We start from the raw sequence: 20,301 nt of genomic DNA, 5'->3' as shown, positions 1-20,301 counted from the left end.
TTCCATCTTTTTTAATAGGGTTGTGCGAATATTCAAAACGTTCGCTAATGAATCCAGTTCAGCCCGGTATGATTAGGCCTTCAAATTAAATAGACATCCTTCATAAATAAGAAAAGCTCACGAATATTTTAAATTGTCTACTGCGCGTGATGAAGCATAAATTCGGAGCAATGATGTAATAAACAGTACAGTAAAACAGTACAGAAAAAAAGCAAGTTAGATAGTGAAGCACTCTGTACGTGCACCTGGAAACACGCAATATACCTAAAAAACCTGCAGGCATCGTGACATAAAAGCGATATTATCAACTATTGTGAATGAAAAGATGACTCGAGAAAGTATAGCTGAACAAAAATGACATTGAGCCAGAAAATATTTCGCGGTACGAAAGCAGCACGCTCGATCATCGTTTTTACTGCACGGCGCTTCCACTAATGGGCAGCGCCTTCACCTTCTTGACCGGCTTTATATAGCTTCTGTTTACCATCCTGTCTTTCTGTGTTGCTGCATCTGAAGCACTTTCCGGTTCGCCACCGTTTTCGGAGAGCAATGGGTTATTTTATGAGCCATGGCTGTCAATCCACCTGCGTCGGCAGTCACTGCCACAAAGCAATCCTACAAGGCAGTGATGAAAGGAGAAAAAAGAAACACGAAAGTAGGGAGTGCTGAGTTCTAGGCATTTCTTGTACGACTGGGACAAACATAAAGAAATGATAAATAAGAAGATAAAGAAGCAGATGCTCCTCAAGAACTGCAAGCGCGCGAATAGTGTTTTGAATACGTATTTTTGATGAACGGACCCGGATGAGGACGTATTTGGTCAGGCGGAGCTTGGTTAAAGGGAAGCTAAAGAGGTTTCAGAATTGGATGGTTTACGGGGGTTTCGAAGGCTGACACACTATATTTGAACTCCTGTAGTTTTCTCGATTATGCGCGCAGCAGCTCCGCAATCGCAGTTTAAATTTTCATTGAAGCTCCGCTCCCTTTACGCGGCGAGCGTAACGGCGAAAGACCGGGCGCGAGGATGACGTCAATACAAGGGTCACGTGAGCGCTCTATTCGGATCGCGCTCCCGGCCGATAACTAAGATTACGACATGATCGTCTTCGCCATCAGTGCCCGCTAAACGACCCTCGGCGTCTCCCGAAGACGCTGCGGCGTGTTTTTGCTCAATTAAAGCAACTAGCGGTGACTTATGGCCTGATGAACTATGATTTTCATATTCGGGGGAGGGGGGGAGGAAAGCTTTAATAATTGACTGAAAGCTGACTTTTTTGAAAAGTGCTTCGGCGGCCCTTTAAGAGGCTACAATCCAATAAAGTGGTGATACCATAAAGGTGTCCTTGAGGAAACCGCAAGTTTTTTTTTTTTTGCTTATAGAATGACGGCATTCATAAGCCCTGGCGGCACGATTATCGACTAGTTTCAGACTACATGTACTCCTTTCGCATTACATAATTGCTTCTGTAGCCCCTATCTTACCGATCAGCGACTCAGCTTGAGGTATAATTAGGAGTAAGAAAGAATAAAATATAGGTATCCTTAGAACAAATGGCTGGGGATATCAAAGGCAAACAAAACTCTGCGTGAAGGAACATAGAACGTAAACTATGTGCTTGGCCTATTTGTCATTGCGTATTTTTTCTCTCCGGACAAGGGTGCTTCTGCTAAAAAGTTGTCGCAGTTTCACCCGAAAGGCGAAGCATCAATTGCGATAGCAACTTAGTAGAGAGCTATACGGAGTAAGGATACTAGTTTTATCCGCTGTACAAACTTGGACATGCAGCAGCACCGGCAACACACAGCACTGTTGTCGACGCCGTCGGCGTTTTGCCCGCGTTCGCACAAAATGCGTGCGGCGTTGGTGACTGTTGCCGGAGCCTCTGATATAAATAGGCACTTGGTGCCGCAGCTAAACGTCGCCTCCCTTTCCTGCCCCCCCCCCCCCCCCCCCCCAGCCTTTCGTGCGTCAGAAGAAGGCGCGTTTGCTCTACATATATGGTGATTGTAAAGGAGGAAAGAGACGCCTACTTCTGCAGCCCTTAAGGGAGCACGGCACAGAACGCGCGTTTGTTCTCCGCCGTGCGTTCACTCCCCGTGAAAGCGCGCGTCCCTCGCGCCCTTTCACTCGCACATACAGCGTTCGGCGGCGCGCGGCGACGATTTCATCTCCATTGACGTCATACGGAACCTCACGGGGACGGCGACGGCGACGGCAACGGCGACGGCGACGCCGACGGCAGAAATCTGCTTTGGAGTGTCCATATAATTGCTATCGCAATAATACTGGCCAGTCACATGTTTTAGAATGGCGAAGACCTGCGTCTTTGTCAACATCGCTCCGGCGATATGAGTTGCCTTTTGTATGGCCTTGCGGTCTATTGTCTCCTTTTTAAGTTCCCGCTACGTGCAGGCGACACCAAATACGGCCTGTCTACCACATGCAATGAAGATGATTGCTCTTCTTTAACGCCACACATTTTCTCAGTATTGATTTCAATTTAACTTTTATAGGCTTTGTATCAGCATAGGCTGCTACTGATAATTATCAGTAGCAGCCTATATTTATGTCCACTGCAGGACGAAGGCCTCTCCCTGCGATCTCCAATTGGCCCTGCCTTGCGCTAGCTGATTCCAACTTGCGCTTGCAGATTTGCTAATTTTATCACCCCACCTAGTTTTCTCCCGGCCTGGACTGCACTTCCCTTCTCTCGGTATCCATTCCGTAACTCTAATGGTCCACCGGTTATTCATCATCGCATTACATGGCCTGCCCAGCTGCATTTTTTTTTCGCTTAATGTCAATTAGAATATCGGCTATCCCCGTTTGTTCTCTGATCCACACCGCTCTCTTCCTGTCTCTTAACGTTAGGCCTAACATTTTGCGTTCCATCGGTCTTAGTGTGGTCCTTAACTTCTTTTCTAGCTTTTTTATTAACCTCCAAGTTCCTGCCCGATATGTTAGCACCGATAGAATGCAATGATTGTACACTTTTCTTTTCAATGACAGTGTTAAGCTCCCAGTCAGGATTTGGCAATGCCTGTCGTATGCACTCTAACCCAATTTTAATTTTCAGGTAAAATTCCTTGATAAGCTGACCTAGATAAACATACTCCTTTACAGACTATAGAGACTGACAATCCTGAATTCTTGTTCCCTTGCCAGGCTAATGAACATTGTCGTTGCCAGGCATGAATAGTTGGGTTGAAGATTAATATGCAGAAGACAATGTTCATTAGCCAGGCTAATGAACATTGTCTTCTGCATAATAATATTCAACCCCACTCTCACACTTTCTCGGTAAAGGTCCTCAATCATTTGTTGTAATTCGTCTCCATTGTTCCGGAACAGGACACTGACATCTCCGAACCGAAGGTCTGATGTCTATGAAAGCCGAATCTATGAAAGCCATATAGAGAGGTTGATTGTACTCCGCAAATTTCTTGATTGCTTGATTGATGACATGGATATGATTCATTGTAGAATATCCCTTCCTGAAGCCAGCCTGTTCCCTTGGTTGGCTGAAGTCAAGTGTTGCCCTGATTCTATTGAAAATTATCTTGGTGAATATTTTATACAATACTGAAAGCAAGCTAATTGATCTATATTTCTTCAATTCTTTAACGTCTCCCTTCTTATGAATTAGTATAATGTTGGCGTTCTTCCAGCTCTCTGGTACACTTGAAGTCGTGGGGCATTGCGTATAAAGGGCTGCAAGTTTTTCAAGCATGATATATCCTCCACCTTTGGACTGTTATTTTGTCTTCTCCAGCAGCTTTTCCCCTGGTCATATCTTTCAAGGCCCTTCTAACTTCATGGCTAGTTATAGAACGAGACTCTGTATCCTGTTCATCACTACTTCGAATGAAAGTAGCTTAGCTGCTCTGGGAACAGTACAGGTCAGAGTAGAAATATTCCGCTGTATTTAATATGTCATCGAAATTCCTGATGATATTACTCTGCTTATCTTTCAGTGCACACAAATTGCCTTGTAATATGCCACGTTTTCTTCTCACTGATTTCACGTTACGTCCATATTTTAGTGCTTCCTCAATCTTTTCCACAATATAATTTTGAATATCCCTTTTTCTTCTTGTTGATTAGTTTTGAAAGTTCAGCGAATTCGATCTGATCTCTTAAGATGGACACTTTCATGTTTTGTCGTTTCGTGATTAGGTCCTTTCTTATTTGGCAGAGTTTACCTGCTGGTTGCTTCGCAGATCAGCCTAGTTACGGTTTCATTCATTACCTCTAAGTTGTCTTCATCTGCCTGTTCTAAAGCTGTATATTTGTCTGCGAGCACCAGCCTGAATTGTCTGCTTTTACCTTTACTGCGTCTTGGTTGGCCTGTTTCTCCTTGACTAATTTTACTATTGCTGTCTTCAAATTGATAGAAATCCTGGACTTCACTAACCTATGGTCACTGCACTTTACCCTACCTATCACTTCTACATCCTGTACTATGCTGGGATCGGCAGAGAGTATGAAATCTATTTCATTCCTTGTTTCTGCATTAAGGCTTTTCGAGATCCACTTCCTGTTGCTGCGCTTCCTGAAGGAGGTATTCATCATTCGGAGCCTATTCCGTTCCGCGAATTCTACCCACATCTCTCCTCACCACCTCTCCTCTAGTCCTGTGCCAAGTAACATCGGTCACCTAAGAAATATCGCCGCTGGCACCCAAGTCATCGATGTCACACCACCAAGCGACATCGCGCATGTTTCCGGCCTCAAAACTTTACAACTGTGATACGCTGTCTAAACAATAGCAAAGACCGGGACGGTGCCTAATCTGCCGGAATTATGCCACGGTTGAGAGATGACGACGACAGCGATGTGGGCATGACTGAACGCCATATATTTTCATCGGAACTGTAGAATTGTGATTCAGCAAATATGGTTGTATCAAAGAAGCAAATCCATCCTTTTCACTAATATACAGGATTAAATCATCATTGTAAAAACAATAACAATTATCTTTCATTGCCCTCTCTGCTCTGAAAAAAATCAATAAATTAAAGTGTAAGCCTACCTGCGCCATTGAAAAAATTCCCCAGCCCTTCCCCTGTTGAGAAAATGGGGGTAAGCGAGCCTTGTCGTGTGTGTACCTGACCTACTACTTTTCCTTCCATCTCCTACTACTTTTCCTCCCCTTTCGTACTACTTGTCGTTCCCTTTGCTTATACTTTTCCTTCCCTTTCGTGAAATTTTTTCTTCCGTTGCCTTATATGATTCTCTGCTCGTCGCTGTTGTCGCTTGCGCTCGATGTCTCGAGTTTGCTCGCTGGCATGGTTAGCAGCATTCGCCCGGCATTGCCACTTGCGAGTCTTCGAAATGAAATTGCTTCAAAATTAACTATGTCCGTCACGTAACACAATGAATGGCTCATACCCTCTTAAGCAATGGTTCATACCCCCGTAAAACGCTGCCTCCTCATTACGACGGCAGAAGAGAACTGAACGCTTGAATGATGAGTGGCACCGGTGCTCAGACGACGACGACGCAGAAGACGACGACGACGAACGTGGAAGCAGTGGTGGCACGAGCGCAACTCGAGGGGCGCCAGCGAGCCAGCTGCGGAAGAAGATGACGGCGCTCGAGCCTATGCTGATGATGATACCACGTAAACGTACACCAATTCTGGCACAAGTGGCTTATAAAGCTTCGCTTAAAAAGTACATTTTCAGAAGGCTCATATAGTTCGGGGGCGGGGTTCATTGAAGGCTTGGTACTACTAAAAGGAGTCACGTACTACGAAAGTTTGTGAAGCACTGCTATACGCTTTACGTATACCGAACGTGCTTTACCCATGTTAGCTTGTATGGTAGTGTTCCAAAACACATACTATAGCTAAGAAGAAGAAGAAGAAGAAGAAGAAGAAGAAAACGTCTATTGATCAAAAGCATTTTGGTGGAATGATCGGAGCCCCTTTAGTCCAGGGCCCCACTGGCCTCGGCCGCCCGCTTGGCCTGTTCTATGAAGGACTGTTGTCCCATCAGGTCTGAGCTGGTTAGCTGTGCCTCTTATTGCTCCATTGTGTGGCGTGTTTTATCAAACGGGTGTGATTCACAATCCCATGTAGTGTGTTGTAGTGTTGGTATGCCGCCGCACCACGGACAGTCGACCCTGTAGCGAGTGGGGAACATGGCATTCTGTAATTTAAGGTGGGGGTATACCCCGGTCTAAATAGTAAATTTTATGCTCAAAAGGCTTAGGAACGACCTTGTTGCAAAATTTACTGGAAATTTAGCGACGTTCTTGTCTCACTTTAGCGACACGCTTCAAAAATTATGGCAGCACTGCAACACACCACCATGGCAACATTGAGGCAGCACCTGGCCAGTGCTGGACAGGGTAGAGTAATAAAGCCATTGGCCGAAAACCGAGGCCCAGACATGTGAAAAATGGACAATCCGTCCTTGATGGGAGCTGCTCTTAGCCGGCATCCCGTCTACTTAGCTACGTATTCAGAAGGGTGCTTAGAGAATCTTGGGAGAAAAAGCATGCCTGACGCGACGTGAAACAGTGGGTGGCTGCAGCGTGGCGACCATCATGCCACTTGCCAGGATGATGAATAGGAAATTTCTCGCTGGTCAACAGAATTGGGCTCAACGTGTCATGCATCGGAACTGATCCGTCTGGGCCTCACCAGCTTTCATGGACGAAGAGAACCGCCCGTGCTCTATGCTATTCCTACGTTCTTCCCCATATTCTCCCCCAGCTCGTACCGTTCACTGGACGCACTCGCACACGCACAAAGAAGAAAGAGCGCGCAGCTTCATTCACACAATGTTCATCGGTTTTTATGAAAAGCCGAATGAGGAGTATTCCACAGAATCCTGGTTTGTTACGTGTCGGGTTCGAGTTTATTGTGCGCTTGCTTTCTCGGCTGTATGAGCGAAGAAATTACTAAACAAGATTGTGGAGCCCTTGCTTGCGAAGTAGCGGCTGTGGCGATCTCATACCTTTGAAAAAGAAGTCAATAGGTTTGCACGTTAAATGAATGTTGAGATATGAATGATGTTTGCAAGAGTTGGAAAGAAACGCTTGCCGCTAACGAGCCATGTGCGTCTAAGATGAACTTATCTTCAAGACCACCATCCGTTCATCATTTAAAGTATGGGTGCACGCCCTAACACTATTTCTGGCACACTAATTGCGCAAGACGAGGTTAAGTCGCAGAAGGGGGGGGGGGGGGGGGCAGCTTTTGCGAATTATCCTGATTTCGTTGTGTGAGTTAACCGATTTATGAGCCCTGACGTCGATCGTCTAGTGGGGCAGTTGCTAATTATTCCCAGTCAAGCGAGGTCGCCAACGCGAAACTAAATAGTGGTTGATCGTCACGACGTGCTTTTGTCGCGAGGTGGTCTGTGAACTTGGTGGCGACGCTGTCACCGGTAACGATAGGCGAGCATGGTACAACATCGGATGGACCTATGCATGGAACGCTTGCATGAAAGTATAGTGCAAATGAGACCTTCCAATAGCCGCCAATCTCAACGAGGCTTAAAGTTCTGGAAGCTGGCCGTCCTTGCTGACTTTGGACCGAGCATGAAGGACCACAAGGTGGGCGCGAGGAAGGGAACGGAGGCAAGCCATCTGTTTGATGTTGTTTGGAAATTATGTAGTGCCGATTTTCCTATGCTGTAATAGAAATCCCTCTGTTGGTTTCCATGCATGCATGCGCGTGCTTGCATGCGAGCGCTGTGTGTTTGCGTGCGTTTGGGACAGAAGTGACCGAAGACGCAAAGCTTCTGTTACCCCGTGTATGCCGTGTTTGTGCGTGTGCTGTCTAGCAGAGGACGAAGGGAGCAATCCACACTGATGTGGCTCTGCTGGGTTACATCAGCCGCTTACTTCCCATGATCTCACTGAAAATATTTTTGGTGAAGCTGGTTCGACCTATAATTTTTTTAAATGGAACGTTCACAGCTCGATAGAGGCTGAAACTCCTTCCTGTCTTTCATGTTGAGCATAAAATATATTGCTCCAATTGCGTGATGATATTGCCGCGCCAGCACTCCGATGAAACAGAGGACAATGCGACTAGGCATGAGCGTTTTTATCAAGGCGCAGTGAAGAAGAAGTCGCGGTAGCGGGCCATATTAAAAAGATGACCTGCTGCTGTTCCTCTTGATCAATGCTGTGCAAACTCTCTTTTTGACGTTCCGACACTATGATCAGGATCATTAACGATAGCTGCTACAGCGCTGAGCAATGATGACGCAGCCGAATGAAGCTGGGAAGACTTTATGACAGCTATTTTATGGCGACGCCGGAAAAGAAATTCAAGACCACCACCAATATTCGCTCTCTTTACGGCGATATACCATATTATGGCATTAAATAACCACAAGATGCATAGTCAATACAAGCTGCCGCTGTTAACTACACTTTTCTGCTTGTAGGTAGAGCTTCACAGTGAAAAGGGAGGCTAAATAACGGCACATGAAAGGCACTGTTTCCTCTCATATTTTTCTTGTTCCGTCTGCTCCGTTACTTTACTTTCATGCGGGCAGATGCATTTCATTGGCGATACAATAAAAAGTGCGCTGAATATATATATATATATATATATATATGGCATTAAATAACCACAAGATGCATAGTCAATACAAGCTGCCGCTGTTAACTACACCTTTCTCCTTGTAGATTCAGCGCACTTTTTATTGTATCGCCAATGAAATACATCTGCCCGCATGAAAGTAAAGTAACGGAGCCGACGGAACAAGAAAAATATGAGAGGAAATAGTGCCTTTCATGTGCCGTTATTTAGCCTCCCTTTTCACTGTGAAGCTCTACCTACTAGCTCAAGGTCAGGCGCTTTCACACTTCATACCACCCTATGGTAGCTATGTCTATCACTTCAAGTATGAGACAGACAGTTGCTTTTTGTCCTTCACATGATTGATCTGTACCATTCCAGACGCACACAAAAATATTAATAATCGTCTAGCTAGGGAGCTAGCTCTAATATAAATAGTAAATAAAATAAAGAAGTCAAATGGCACCTGCTCATCACAGCTAATAACTGCAACCCTCATATATACGATTCACTTGCTCTGCCCACATTATGTCTGTATAGGTCTCCAGAGCGTTATTACTGCATGCTGTGCAGAAGAAATACAAGGCATGAAGTGATGCCGCGCATCACCCGTTCTCATATAGTTAAAAGAACCATTCTGCGAAAATTCATCATTGCGCTTTTCTGCTTTGCTCGGCGGCCAAGATACTCGTCTGTGCCAATATGAAATAGCAGTCGCCATTCTGGCAGACATAAACTTCCTGCCATTAACAGGCAAGCGGCTCTCCCTACTTTCGGCCAAATGCAGCTACTTAGACGGCAGAGGAGAAGCCGGCGCCTCTATTTGACTCCCTAGAGTAACGGGAAGACAAAGTCCAGGATATTGAAAAACATCAAGAGAAGTTACACTGTCATATAGGCTTTCGTTTTATCGCCGGCGCATACTGCCCAGCCCGCCTCCGTTGTTTCATTTCTCCTAAAGCACTTGCTAACAAAAAAAAAAGCAAGCAGCTACCCACAAACCATAAAGTGGCACCTCCGCCCTGTGATGCTAACCGCGAAGCCGAGAAGGGAACTGAAAAGACGGGAGGAGGAAGAGCAGGGAGTTGCAGTGTAAAATTAAATCGAAGTAATTGTGAAAGAAAGAAAAAAAGATCACACAGAAAAAATAACCAGTGCGGATGTATACTATACCTTGAGTGCTAGGAGAGATAAAAGGATCATATTTCAGGAGAACCGAATTGATCTATTACGGGAGGTGCGTTGGAAGTAAGCGAGGGAGGGGGGGAGGGGGGGGGTCCTGTGCGTGGAGAACATATGTATAATTAGCGGTGGCCGAACAGGTTCACTTTGAAAGCAGTAACAAGAGCTCAGCTGATGCATAAATGTAACACACCAGTCCAACTGCGTATCGGCAATTGACTGCCACGCAGATGTGACAATTGTACGACACGTAGGAGAAACACCAGTAGATTGCAGCGTTCATTTGGACGCCGAGAGAGGAGTGATAGTGGGAGATGCAAAAAGAAAAGAAAATGTGACTAGCGGACACACAATAGACACTGACAATGACGTGACGTGCGCTCAAATATTGATGATCTGGCTTACAACCAATACATTATGTTGCGCTTTGATATCCTTTCAGCCATTCAGAAATAAAAGGGGTATTTTTCATTTATTGAACTGCGTCATCTGTAAGCTTCGGCTGATGCTATTTGAACATATTGGTGACTACTTACCTGTTCACTTCTTATAAAGTTGTCTTTCAAGGTTCCTACAGATTAGCGCTCTTTGGACAGCGCTCACGTAACGGACTACTCATTTGCACACGTTATAGAAAAAAGTAACCGAATTACGATTGGCACGGTTCCACATTTGCTTGGACTTGGAGAAGACGTTCCTGCTTGAGCAAATGAAAAACTGAAAAGTCTTCCGTCAATCATTTCCTGGTGTCAACGTCGTAAGTGGCCTTCAAATCGAGACATACCAGCACCTGTTCAATTCGTCGGCCGACAGCTGGTGGAGCATTAGGATGAAAAAAAATAACAAATACTGAGCCCCCGGATTTGCCTGTCTGAACACGTGCATTTGGGAGGCTGCTGCCAGGCACGATCTTGGGAGTTTTACTGTATATTTCCCCAAATTCGGATTGTCAAAGTGGCGCCGTTTGTTACAGCTTATCTCATTATAAAGTAAATGGTTACATATATTTGTTCACTGAAAAAAATACTTGAATTACAGCGAGTGCTACGAAGTAAACAAAGTAATCGTTAATTACAAAAATACCAAAATAAAGTCACAATTTCGCCCGAAAGCCGAAGCATCGATTGCGATAGCAAATTAGGGGATAGCTATACAAGGTAACGACAGTAGTTTTATCAGCCGTATAAACTTGTAATCATCGGTACACTAACTAAATTAACAAGCATGGTGTCACGCACGCACGAGTAAACATGAATGCATCTCACTCGATGACCGCGGAAACTCACTGTCAAAACGCTGGAGTGAGTCAGCGCAGCAGCAGCAGCGAGCGAATTGAGCTTCGTGCCGGCGCTCGCATCAGCGCGATCTTAGGCGGGAAAACACAAGGAGAGCGGACTCTTATACAGACGCCTGGGCGGGCGCTCGTGGCGCAGAACGCCCCTCCTCCTCCCCACGGAGCCTTCCATCCCGGCGGGACCACGCGGCCTCAGTAAAGCGCAGCCCATCCACCTGCCCACCATCCCCCCGGAGAATTCCGGCCCGGAGGGAGCGCGCGGGTGCTGTAAAGCGCAGCCCCTCTACCTCCTTACTCCACCTCCTTACCCGCCCTCCGGAGCGTTTGGCGGGCCTGGAAGACTGCGCGCTTTCTTCCCACTTCCCGCCCTTGTGTGCGCGAGACGCGATTGCCGGCTCACCGTCACTCGCACATACAGCGTACAGGCCGCGACGACAATTTTATCACCTGTGGACTTTATACGGAACCTCACGGCGACGGTAACGACCACGGCAGAAATTAGCCTAGAGTGTCCTTATAATTGCTGTCGCAATAAAATGCAATTTATTACAAGGAATTAATTGCATGTAATTCGTCACGTACTACGTATCCGACGGATTATCGGGTTCCTTCAGAGAAGGTTGACGGTTCTTTCGGGCGAATACAATACAGTCGATATTTGGCGTTCGCATTAGGCGACGTCGAATTTCTTTTTTCTTGGTTTTTCGGCTTCCGTGAAAATGCACCATGAGTATTTTTAATCAAGGCAACATCGTGAATTGACTATACTTTCTCATGCGCCACTACTTGTGATACAGGCATAGATATATGTCACTATTCAATCTGTGACTATACCAGTAAGATAACTTTGATTTCGAAACAATAAATTTTTACCGCTTTTTCAAATATTCCATTTCGTGGAAAATGTCTCGCCAACAGCTTTCGCGAGGTATCAGAAACTCAGCGGATGTAAAGAGGTTTGAAATGCACCTACTTTTGCCGCACTACATCCAAGGCGAAACTCGTTAAGCTTCTTATTATTTCAAAGGTAACTGATATTAAAAAAAATAACTGGGAAGGAGCTCCATGATGCCTAGCCATATTAAAAAAAGAAAAGTCATGTCTGATTCGTCTACAGAGGAATAGCGAATTCTGCAATAACATCTAAATATTAACAGCACAGTGGCTTCATGACACATTCACAAAACATGCAGGTTACGTAGTTATGCCACCTTCTTTGATTACATGATACTCATTTGCCTTGGATCATGTCAATCAGACCTGTGTAGGAAAGCGCGCCCCATAATAACTTCTCAATGAGTTCGCTCTAGCCTCGCGCTCCATGCTTAAGTACCGTTGACAAATTTAAAGGTTTTCAAATTGACTCCTAAGACGCTTTGCAACGCCTATCATCTTCAAGCCGTTAAGATGCCAGTAAAATAGAACTGCTCTATGCACTTATAAAGGGGCCGTTACAAAAGAAAACTGCATATCGGGCGTTTTACGATTTCAAGCATTATCATTTTTTGCCAGGATGCTGTTGTGACATAAATGAGATCTCCAAAGTGTTCTGCTGGCTTTTTATTATGCAAAGCGATGATGATGAAGTGTGAACCAAAATGCACTTCCAACAAGAGAGAGAGAAGAGAAAGAAAGAAGACCGGGATTTAACCAGAAAATTACCCGGTAGGGTACCCTCCAATGGGAAAATGAGAAGGGGAACATACAAAAGGGGGGAAAACCAACCAGATACAACAAGAAGCTGAATAGATGCTTTAACCGAAGTACGCTGAAAAAGAAAACAATCTCTGATAAATCCGGTCTCCTTTTTATGAGCCACCGACCTCGTTATGCATGCTCGCTTTCCTTATCCCTGCTTTCAACATTTTCACTCGTAAAATTTGTCGTTTCTTAGCGTGCACGTGGAGGAGTGCAAGACGAGCGTGGCATTCGCGGCTCTAAAGCTGCTATGCAAAAATATAAAGTTACGAGAGCGTGCATAAAACTCGCTCAAACCGACCCTAAGTTATTCTTCTCTCGTCACTGTCTCGGTCTCTACATTCCCGGTTCTAGCTGTCTATCGGCTTTCATGCGCTCTTGCCACGCAATCAAATCTTAGCAGATGGCGGAGAATGACGCAGTGCTGCTCGTAAGAAGGCTAAACCTAGGACATTGCTCTAGCCTTCTAGCCTATGTAGGAAACTGAAAGACATCTCTGGAAAATCTGGGCCGGACAAGGCAAGCACAGATTTCATCGCGTTCCGCCTTTCAACTAAGCGCGTTTATGGTTTGGTTAGTGGTTTATGCGAACAGAGCTCCCAGCTCTGTGACCTCCCTTCTTTCCAATCACTGTCTTTACATTCTGTCTGAGCCTCCACCGTTCCTCACTACTACTGCGTAACACATAGTCGCTGGTGACGTCACAATCTGTGCTTCTCTTGTTTACGATCGTCCACTACTTACGCAGAAATCGACAACTGCAATGTCATAAGCTGGTGTCGAACGGCTGGCATAGAAATCATGCCGTTGTCGTCATACGATCATCTTCAACGTTGTCTTCGTCAAGCTGATGTCGTCACAGACACGCCCACTCAATTTACAAGAACACGTTTATCCACCTCGTATTGCTATGCGGAGCCTCTAGCAATGCTAGATAGCCAGGTGTCTGCACAATGCTTCGCATAAGATCGGTTCCCAGAGTGCGTGGGATATGCACATTTTTTCCCATGTGTTATTTCCCTGTGCAAAAACTATCCGTAAATAATTTTCAGTGCTATCAACCACATTCATTGCCAGATCTGTAAAAGCGTGATAAAAAAATGAGAATAGCTTGCGTTCCCTTTATCGCTACTATCCTAACGGCTGAAAAACCTTGTTCCGGTCATGGGGTTCATGCGCTAATCTTCTTCGAATAAATCATTACCACCTTCCTAAACTTTTTTTTTCCATTTTTCTCTCTACTTGTAGTATTGTTGCAGTATTGCTCCTCTCGCTAGGAGCATTCTTCTTTAAGTTGGCCCTGTGGCATAGATAGTTACATAAATTAATACGTAACGGTGTTTTTCCCGCAGAAATGTACTAGTGGCATAGCAAACTTTTAGTCCACGAGTTCACGCCTTAGGCGTGAACTCGTGGACTAAAAGTTCGCTAAAAAGGATAATAAGAGCTGCCAAGCTACAAAAGAACAAATAGACAAGCATATTTCCTTGTCTATTTGATACCTTTGTAGCTTGTCAGCTCTCATTATCTTTTTTCAAATAGCCCTCGTTCTTGGGCATATCCACAGCAAGTGATTATTCTCCCTGTAGAAGATGAATGAGAACAATTTGGACAGTTCACTGAATCTTCAGGTGTTAGGCCCCAGGCCCAGAAGACGAGTGAAGTCGCAAGGATGAAGATAAAATGTACCTAGACGTAATTCATGGGAACGATGTTGAAGCTGTGCAGCCATTCGTAAAGGTTGCGTTCTGAAAAACAGTAGGGAAGCTGGTAAACTAAACGAAGTGAAAGGCAGAATGGCCATACCGGCTCAAGATTACAGCAGCCTGCCCGAAGCTCTTTGGGTAGTGCGGACTGCATGTTCTTGTGACACGCTTTCCATCCTCACGTTCAGACTATTACAGAAATAGGCAATATTGATGGCGGTGAAAGTGTCGCCTATTCTACCGCAACAACTACTAACTAAAGTAAGAAACGTACATGCGTCGAAACCTTTCTATGCGACGGACGGCGAGTCGGAAGCATGGTGGCCTCCGCTGATGAACCAGATACAATCTGCAGAAACACGGTTGTTGGCACAACTATAGTTCTACACCGCGTCGCACGGCTTTTTCGCGCCTGTATTTGTGCGCTCAAGGCCACACGTGTCGTCGAACCTATTATCGAAAATCCTTTCCATATTAATTTATTTCTTCCACTATTCAAACTCTTGCGCAAGCGGAGTTGTTCCGAATGTGCCGGGGCTCCGTGTTGCGTCAGTCTTTGGGATCGCCGTGCCCGGATACTCATTTTACTACACGGCCAAGCCTATGCTATGCGCTCGGAGCGATACCTGTTCCTCTAGCGGATATTGGTTCCCCCTTCGGTCTGCAGTTTCCCAACTTCTCACTAATCCTCTCGCACCAAGAGCAATTCTGGCGTAGCAACTGCTGGCCGGAAACATTTCCATCGGCACATAGAGATTGCTGTCTCAACACCGCCTTCCTCATGTCACTTCTCTGTTTAGATTGAGAGATAGCGCTGTCTAGTTGAACAAATAAAATTCGCCTTTTTATGTCTGGTCTAGTGTGTTGTCTTGATAGTTTTGTATTGGGCAAGAAACATTCCAATATATTCTACCTCCCCGTCATCAGTTCGAAAATTAAAGAAAAAGGTTGCGAAAGCTCATTTTCACATCTTGAATTTCAGCTGCTAAATTACAGGTCGTCTCAGGGCTTCGGCACTCGGCTTCAGTGGCAGGAGCATTACAGTTGCATGTATGATTTCTTGTGATCGATTGCGATAACAAATCACCAAGCAGCTATACGAAGTAAGGATAGTAGTTTTATATCGGCCTTATAAACTTTGAACTATTCGCTTACTATCTAAATTAACAAGCATGGTGTCAGCGCGCACATGCAGACATGAACATATCCCAATCGGTGACCACGGACACTGGCTGTCAAAATGCTGGCGTCAGGAAACGCGGCGGCAGCCGCGAGCGAAGTGACCTTCGTAGTGTGTATCGCTTCAGCGCAAACTGAGCGACGAGAACGCCGCACGCACAAAGGCATAAGCTACCTGCAGATCGCTTTCAAGCAAAGACGCGTGAAACCGCGCGCCGCGGTGCAAAGTACGCAGTTGTTGCGCCAGTAAGGGTCACCCCCCCCCCCCCTCTCCTTCGTATGCGGCCTTACCACTTCCCTCCCTGCGCGCGCGAGATTTGGCCACGATGGTTGGTTCCCCACGTGCGCGGTGGCGAAATACGCAGTTTCTGGCGGAGAAAAACGCCGCCCCCTAGAGCTCCCTCTGTCCCATCCCCCCACGGCCTTTCTCGCAGAGGAAGACGGCACGTTTCCTTTCACCTTCCCTCTCTTGCGGGCTGAGCCGCGATTGTGGGCTCCCCTCGCAGGCTTTCATTCGCATATACCTGTATTGACTCTTTTCGAGGAGCAGTTTGATTTAGAGAAACGAGATGGCGCTCACGGTGGCTCGCCATACCTCTCCTCAGCGACGCGCACGAATACGAAACCATTACCGCTTCTACCTTGCTTCTGTGTGATCAGCTGTCTGAAATGCAACTGAGTTCTCGCTAACACACTGTGCTCCAAGCATGCTAGATTGAATCATGTGGATTGAAGACGTGTGTAGTAGTTGGCTGCAAAAATAGTGACTGGCATGTTAAGGAATAGAATGAATCTGTGTGGCCAAGTTCACGCACCGCTGCTGCAACTGTCCGAACGTGTTACCGGCGCTTCGTGATGTACCGGTTTCCTCGAGGATACAGAAATTTGCTTATCCGCCAGCCTTGTATCGCTAACCTTCAAAGAAATGGCTTCATCCCCAGAACGTCGGCGAAAGTTAGTACCACTCGTTAAACAATGTCAAAGGGAGTAGCTCTGCTTCCTGTCATAGTAAGTTTAGCGCGTGTTATCTATACACATCTGTCCCAGTTGGCAGGCAAACTTACGCCCACTCTATCGCCGACGTATGAAGAATAAGTGAATGGGCGCACATTTGAATATATGCGCACTGTATACGCACAATAAATGACGGACTACACCTACGGCGCACGACTGGTCGAAGCTGAATGTTTCGTGATGGCTCACAAGAGTAAGCGAGTTACTAGCTGTAACGTATATTTGCTACAAGGTATTACAATGTACAAAACAGCTACGTTTCCAGCCTTGTGCACAGCAAGAACAAGTCTATCGGAACTGAGCACACCGGATAGATTAGGCAAAAAATAATCAGATAGTGACCGCACCGAGGAATTTTACCGAGTCAGAAACTGACAAGCCACTGCTTCAAAATATTTGCCGAATAAAGAACAAAAAGCAAAACACACTAATGCTGATTAAATTCATAATATAGCTTGGAATACATATTTAGGTGCGCTTTTAGAACAAGCACTATATACGCTGTTTGCGCCGTTTGGACATAGCTTAATCAGCTCCGAAAGCACTTTTGCATGTTCTCTGAAGCTGTGATCAAAGCTTCGTGTCGTCCATCTAGTCACCGTCCACGATATATTCGAAAACAGAGGTTTTCTAAGCCGCGCCGGCGTCATACACTTCCATTGTAAACAAGGAGGCAACGGAGGCAGTTGAGGCAAGCAATGGACGCGTCACCACGTGATCAAACATGGCAGCGCCCACGGGATCGCCGCGAAAAGGGTCAATAGCATACGGCACGCGGCGACGGTGTTATCGCCCTTGGACTTGACACGGAACATCACGGCGACGGCAGAAATTCGCTTGGAGTGTCCATATAGCCACGCTTACATGAATGCGACAGTAGCGCATCGAATTTTCAAGCGCATTTGGGGAAGGTGATCGCTATCGTTATCAAATGTACTGTCCGCATAATCTTTCCATCATCTTTAAGGATTGCCGTTTATTTCCCTTTTTTCTCTTTCAATGTTCCTGAAGCTCGTATACCTTACAATGTGTCCTTTCTAATTTTCTTATCAGCGCAAAATTATAGTTGTCTCTAAATAGCGTGGAGACTCCGTGTTCGGTAACAAACATTTCTCGCTATAGGACTGTTCGAAAGGGCAAGTGACAGCCGAACATGATATCCGAGATATAATTATCGAAAGCGGCTGGTAAATAGCTAGCAAAACTTTCTAAACATGGCCCACGAACGCGTCGATACTGCAACAAAAAAAAAGAAAGGGGAAAAGCACATGATATATGGCTCATATCAAATGAGTCAAACCCATATACATCGTATCTGAAATTATTAGCTCTCTCATTTTCTCTCAGACATATACTTGTATGATAGAAATCAATGCCTGAGCTTTTATTTATTTATTTATTTATTTATTTATTTATTTATTTATTTATATTATACATGTTAGCAACTTTCATTATCGTCTTCCCGAAACATTCTTTTTCCTAATTAATACACATAAACGGCATGAGGAAGGAGTAAATTGAAAAAAAAAACTACTGATAGAGATTGACGAGAAATTAGCACAATGCAATAAGTGCATGGGACAAGAAACTTGGTACAGCGTGCACATAGTTCAGATGAAAAAAAAGCAACCAATTGAAGAAAACAACTAGAGAGAGAGAGAGAGAGAAAGCGAAGAGAGGAAAGGCAGGGAGGTCAACCAGATGAACGTCCGGTTTGCTGCCCTACATAAGGGGTAAGGGAAAGGGGGAATAAAAAGAGGAAGAGAGTGAGCATTGTGTGTGCAGCGAAGCACCATGACACCAAAGTCAATTCCCATAGCTGGTGATGTGCGTTGAAGACATCTGACATGAGTCGAGGGCCAGTTCTCTTTGCGTGCGGTTGGCTGCGCTCTTTGGCTCATTGGCTCTTTGGCTGCGGGTGGGCCATGGGGCTTACTCGAGTCTTGCAAGCACTGGATTAAGAGCATCCAGTACTTGCACTGCACTTCGCGCTGATGGAGTATGCTGTACAGGAAGGGTATTTACAAGGGACCGAAGCATCACAACCACTTGCCGGTCTTGTTCGGGCAATTTATCGGGAGTCAGCATTGCGGACTTTACCGTGGTGCACTGTATCCTTTTATGTGACTGTGGGGCCGGCCGTGGCATCGGTTGTGACTCTGGCTGTGGCGTCGGCTGTGGCTTCAACTGCGGCGCCGGCTGTGGCTTCCAATGTGGCGTCGGCTGTGGCTTCCACTGTGGCGTCAGCTGTGGCGTCGGCTGTGGCCAGCGCTGTGGCTTCAGCTGGGTTATTCGCTGTTGCTTCGGTTGTGGCTTCTGCTGTGGCGGCGGCTGTAGCTTTGGTAGCGCGTGCCAGGATTCAGTATTGGTGTTCTCCGGCACGACCTTGTCAGAGTTAGACTCGATTCTGCCAGGCCTAGGGGGCAGAGGAGGAGGCGTTATCGGATGTGCCACGCTCTTCATAGAGGAATCTTCGTTCTTTGAACTCCGACGGCGTCGGGAGCGTCGCTTTCTAATGGCCGCAACAGCTTCCCGACGAGATGAACGGTCTCTTGCCATCTGCTTCAAGACCGCCCTTTCTTTCCTCATTTTAGGGCAGTCCTTTGAGGTAGCATCATGGGACCCAATGCAATTGGGGCATTTGAGCACCGTGGCTACACAGGAGTCTGCAGCGTGAGGCTGTGCGCAGCGCGAGCATACTCTCGTGTTTTCGCACACAGCGCTCACGTGTCCCAGCCTCAGGCAGTTGCGGCATTGGAGTGGTCTTTGGATAAATGGACGCACGGGGTCTCTAAAGTGGCCCACCTTGACGGATGAGGGAAGAGATTCGCGCTTGAAAACCACCTTCACACAGCGGGATGTGCCGAGTCGAGACACATGAATGATGGCGCAGCCATCAATGGCTGACTTAATTAAAATCGGCAAGTTGGCGCTGGAGATGGAGACATCCACGTCGCTGATGACACCAGTAGTGGTATCACTGTCCAGAGGAATGCACGAGCAGACCTTCATGCCGTCAAGTTCCCCTAAGTTTGCTCAAAGTAACCGTCTCATGTACGACGTCAATAGCCAAGACATTTTTTCGTGTATTGACTCTGACGTCCGTGACTTGATTTGGTGCCGCCGCTTCGAGAAGCACCGAGACAGACTGTCTGCTGAGTCGCCTCTGGTTGTCGGTAGCGAGTTCTGGTATAAATAGAATTGTACTGACTGCGCTATTCCCAGTTGGTCCTGCAGTCAACGACAAGCTGAAAGCCGTCATCGGAGAAGTCCTCACTGCTGAGCGAGTAGACACTGGTATCATCACTGTCGGTGTCGCTCTGGAGGCCGGTCCGCTTCCTTGACGCAGCCGCTGCTGAAGTCGCCATCCCCAGCAGAGGCGCAGGGACGTCAACTTGCATCCGTGCAGCAATCCATGACGGCTACTCGGAGATTTACAGAGACATCAGGCGAAAACAGCAGAGCGAGAGAAGTAGCGTTCTGATGATGATGATGATGATCCACAGTACAAATGGCACATACCCAACGTGGGGGATCGGCCAAGAATTGGGTGGTTTGGAGAAAATAGACAAAAAATTTGAAAAGGATAAAAAGAAAGAAAAAAGGAAGGTGAATTCTGCTTGGTGTTCTAATTACTTATTATAATTGACTATTTTAGTAAGGCAGTCGATTCGAATTAATG

Source organism: Dermacentor silvarum, chromosome 2, assembly GCF_013339745.2.
Source record: "Dermacentor silvarum isolate Dsil-2018 chromosome 2, BIME_Dsil_1.4, whole genome shotgun sequence".
In the NCBI taxonomy this organism is placed as follows: domain Eukaryota; kingdom Metazoa; phylum Arthropoda; class Arachnida; order Ixodida; family Ixodidae; genus Dermacentor; species Dermacentor silvarum.
Note: the sequence above shows the minus strand (reverse complement) of the source record.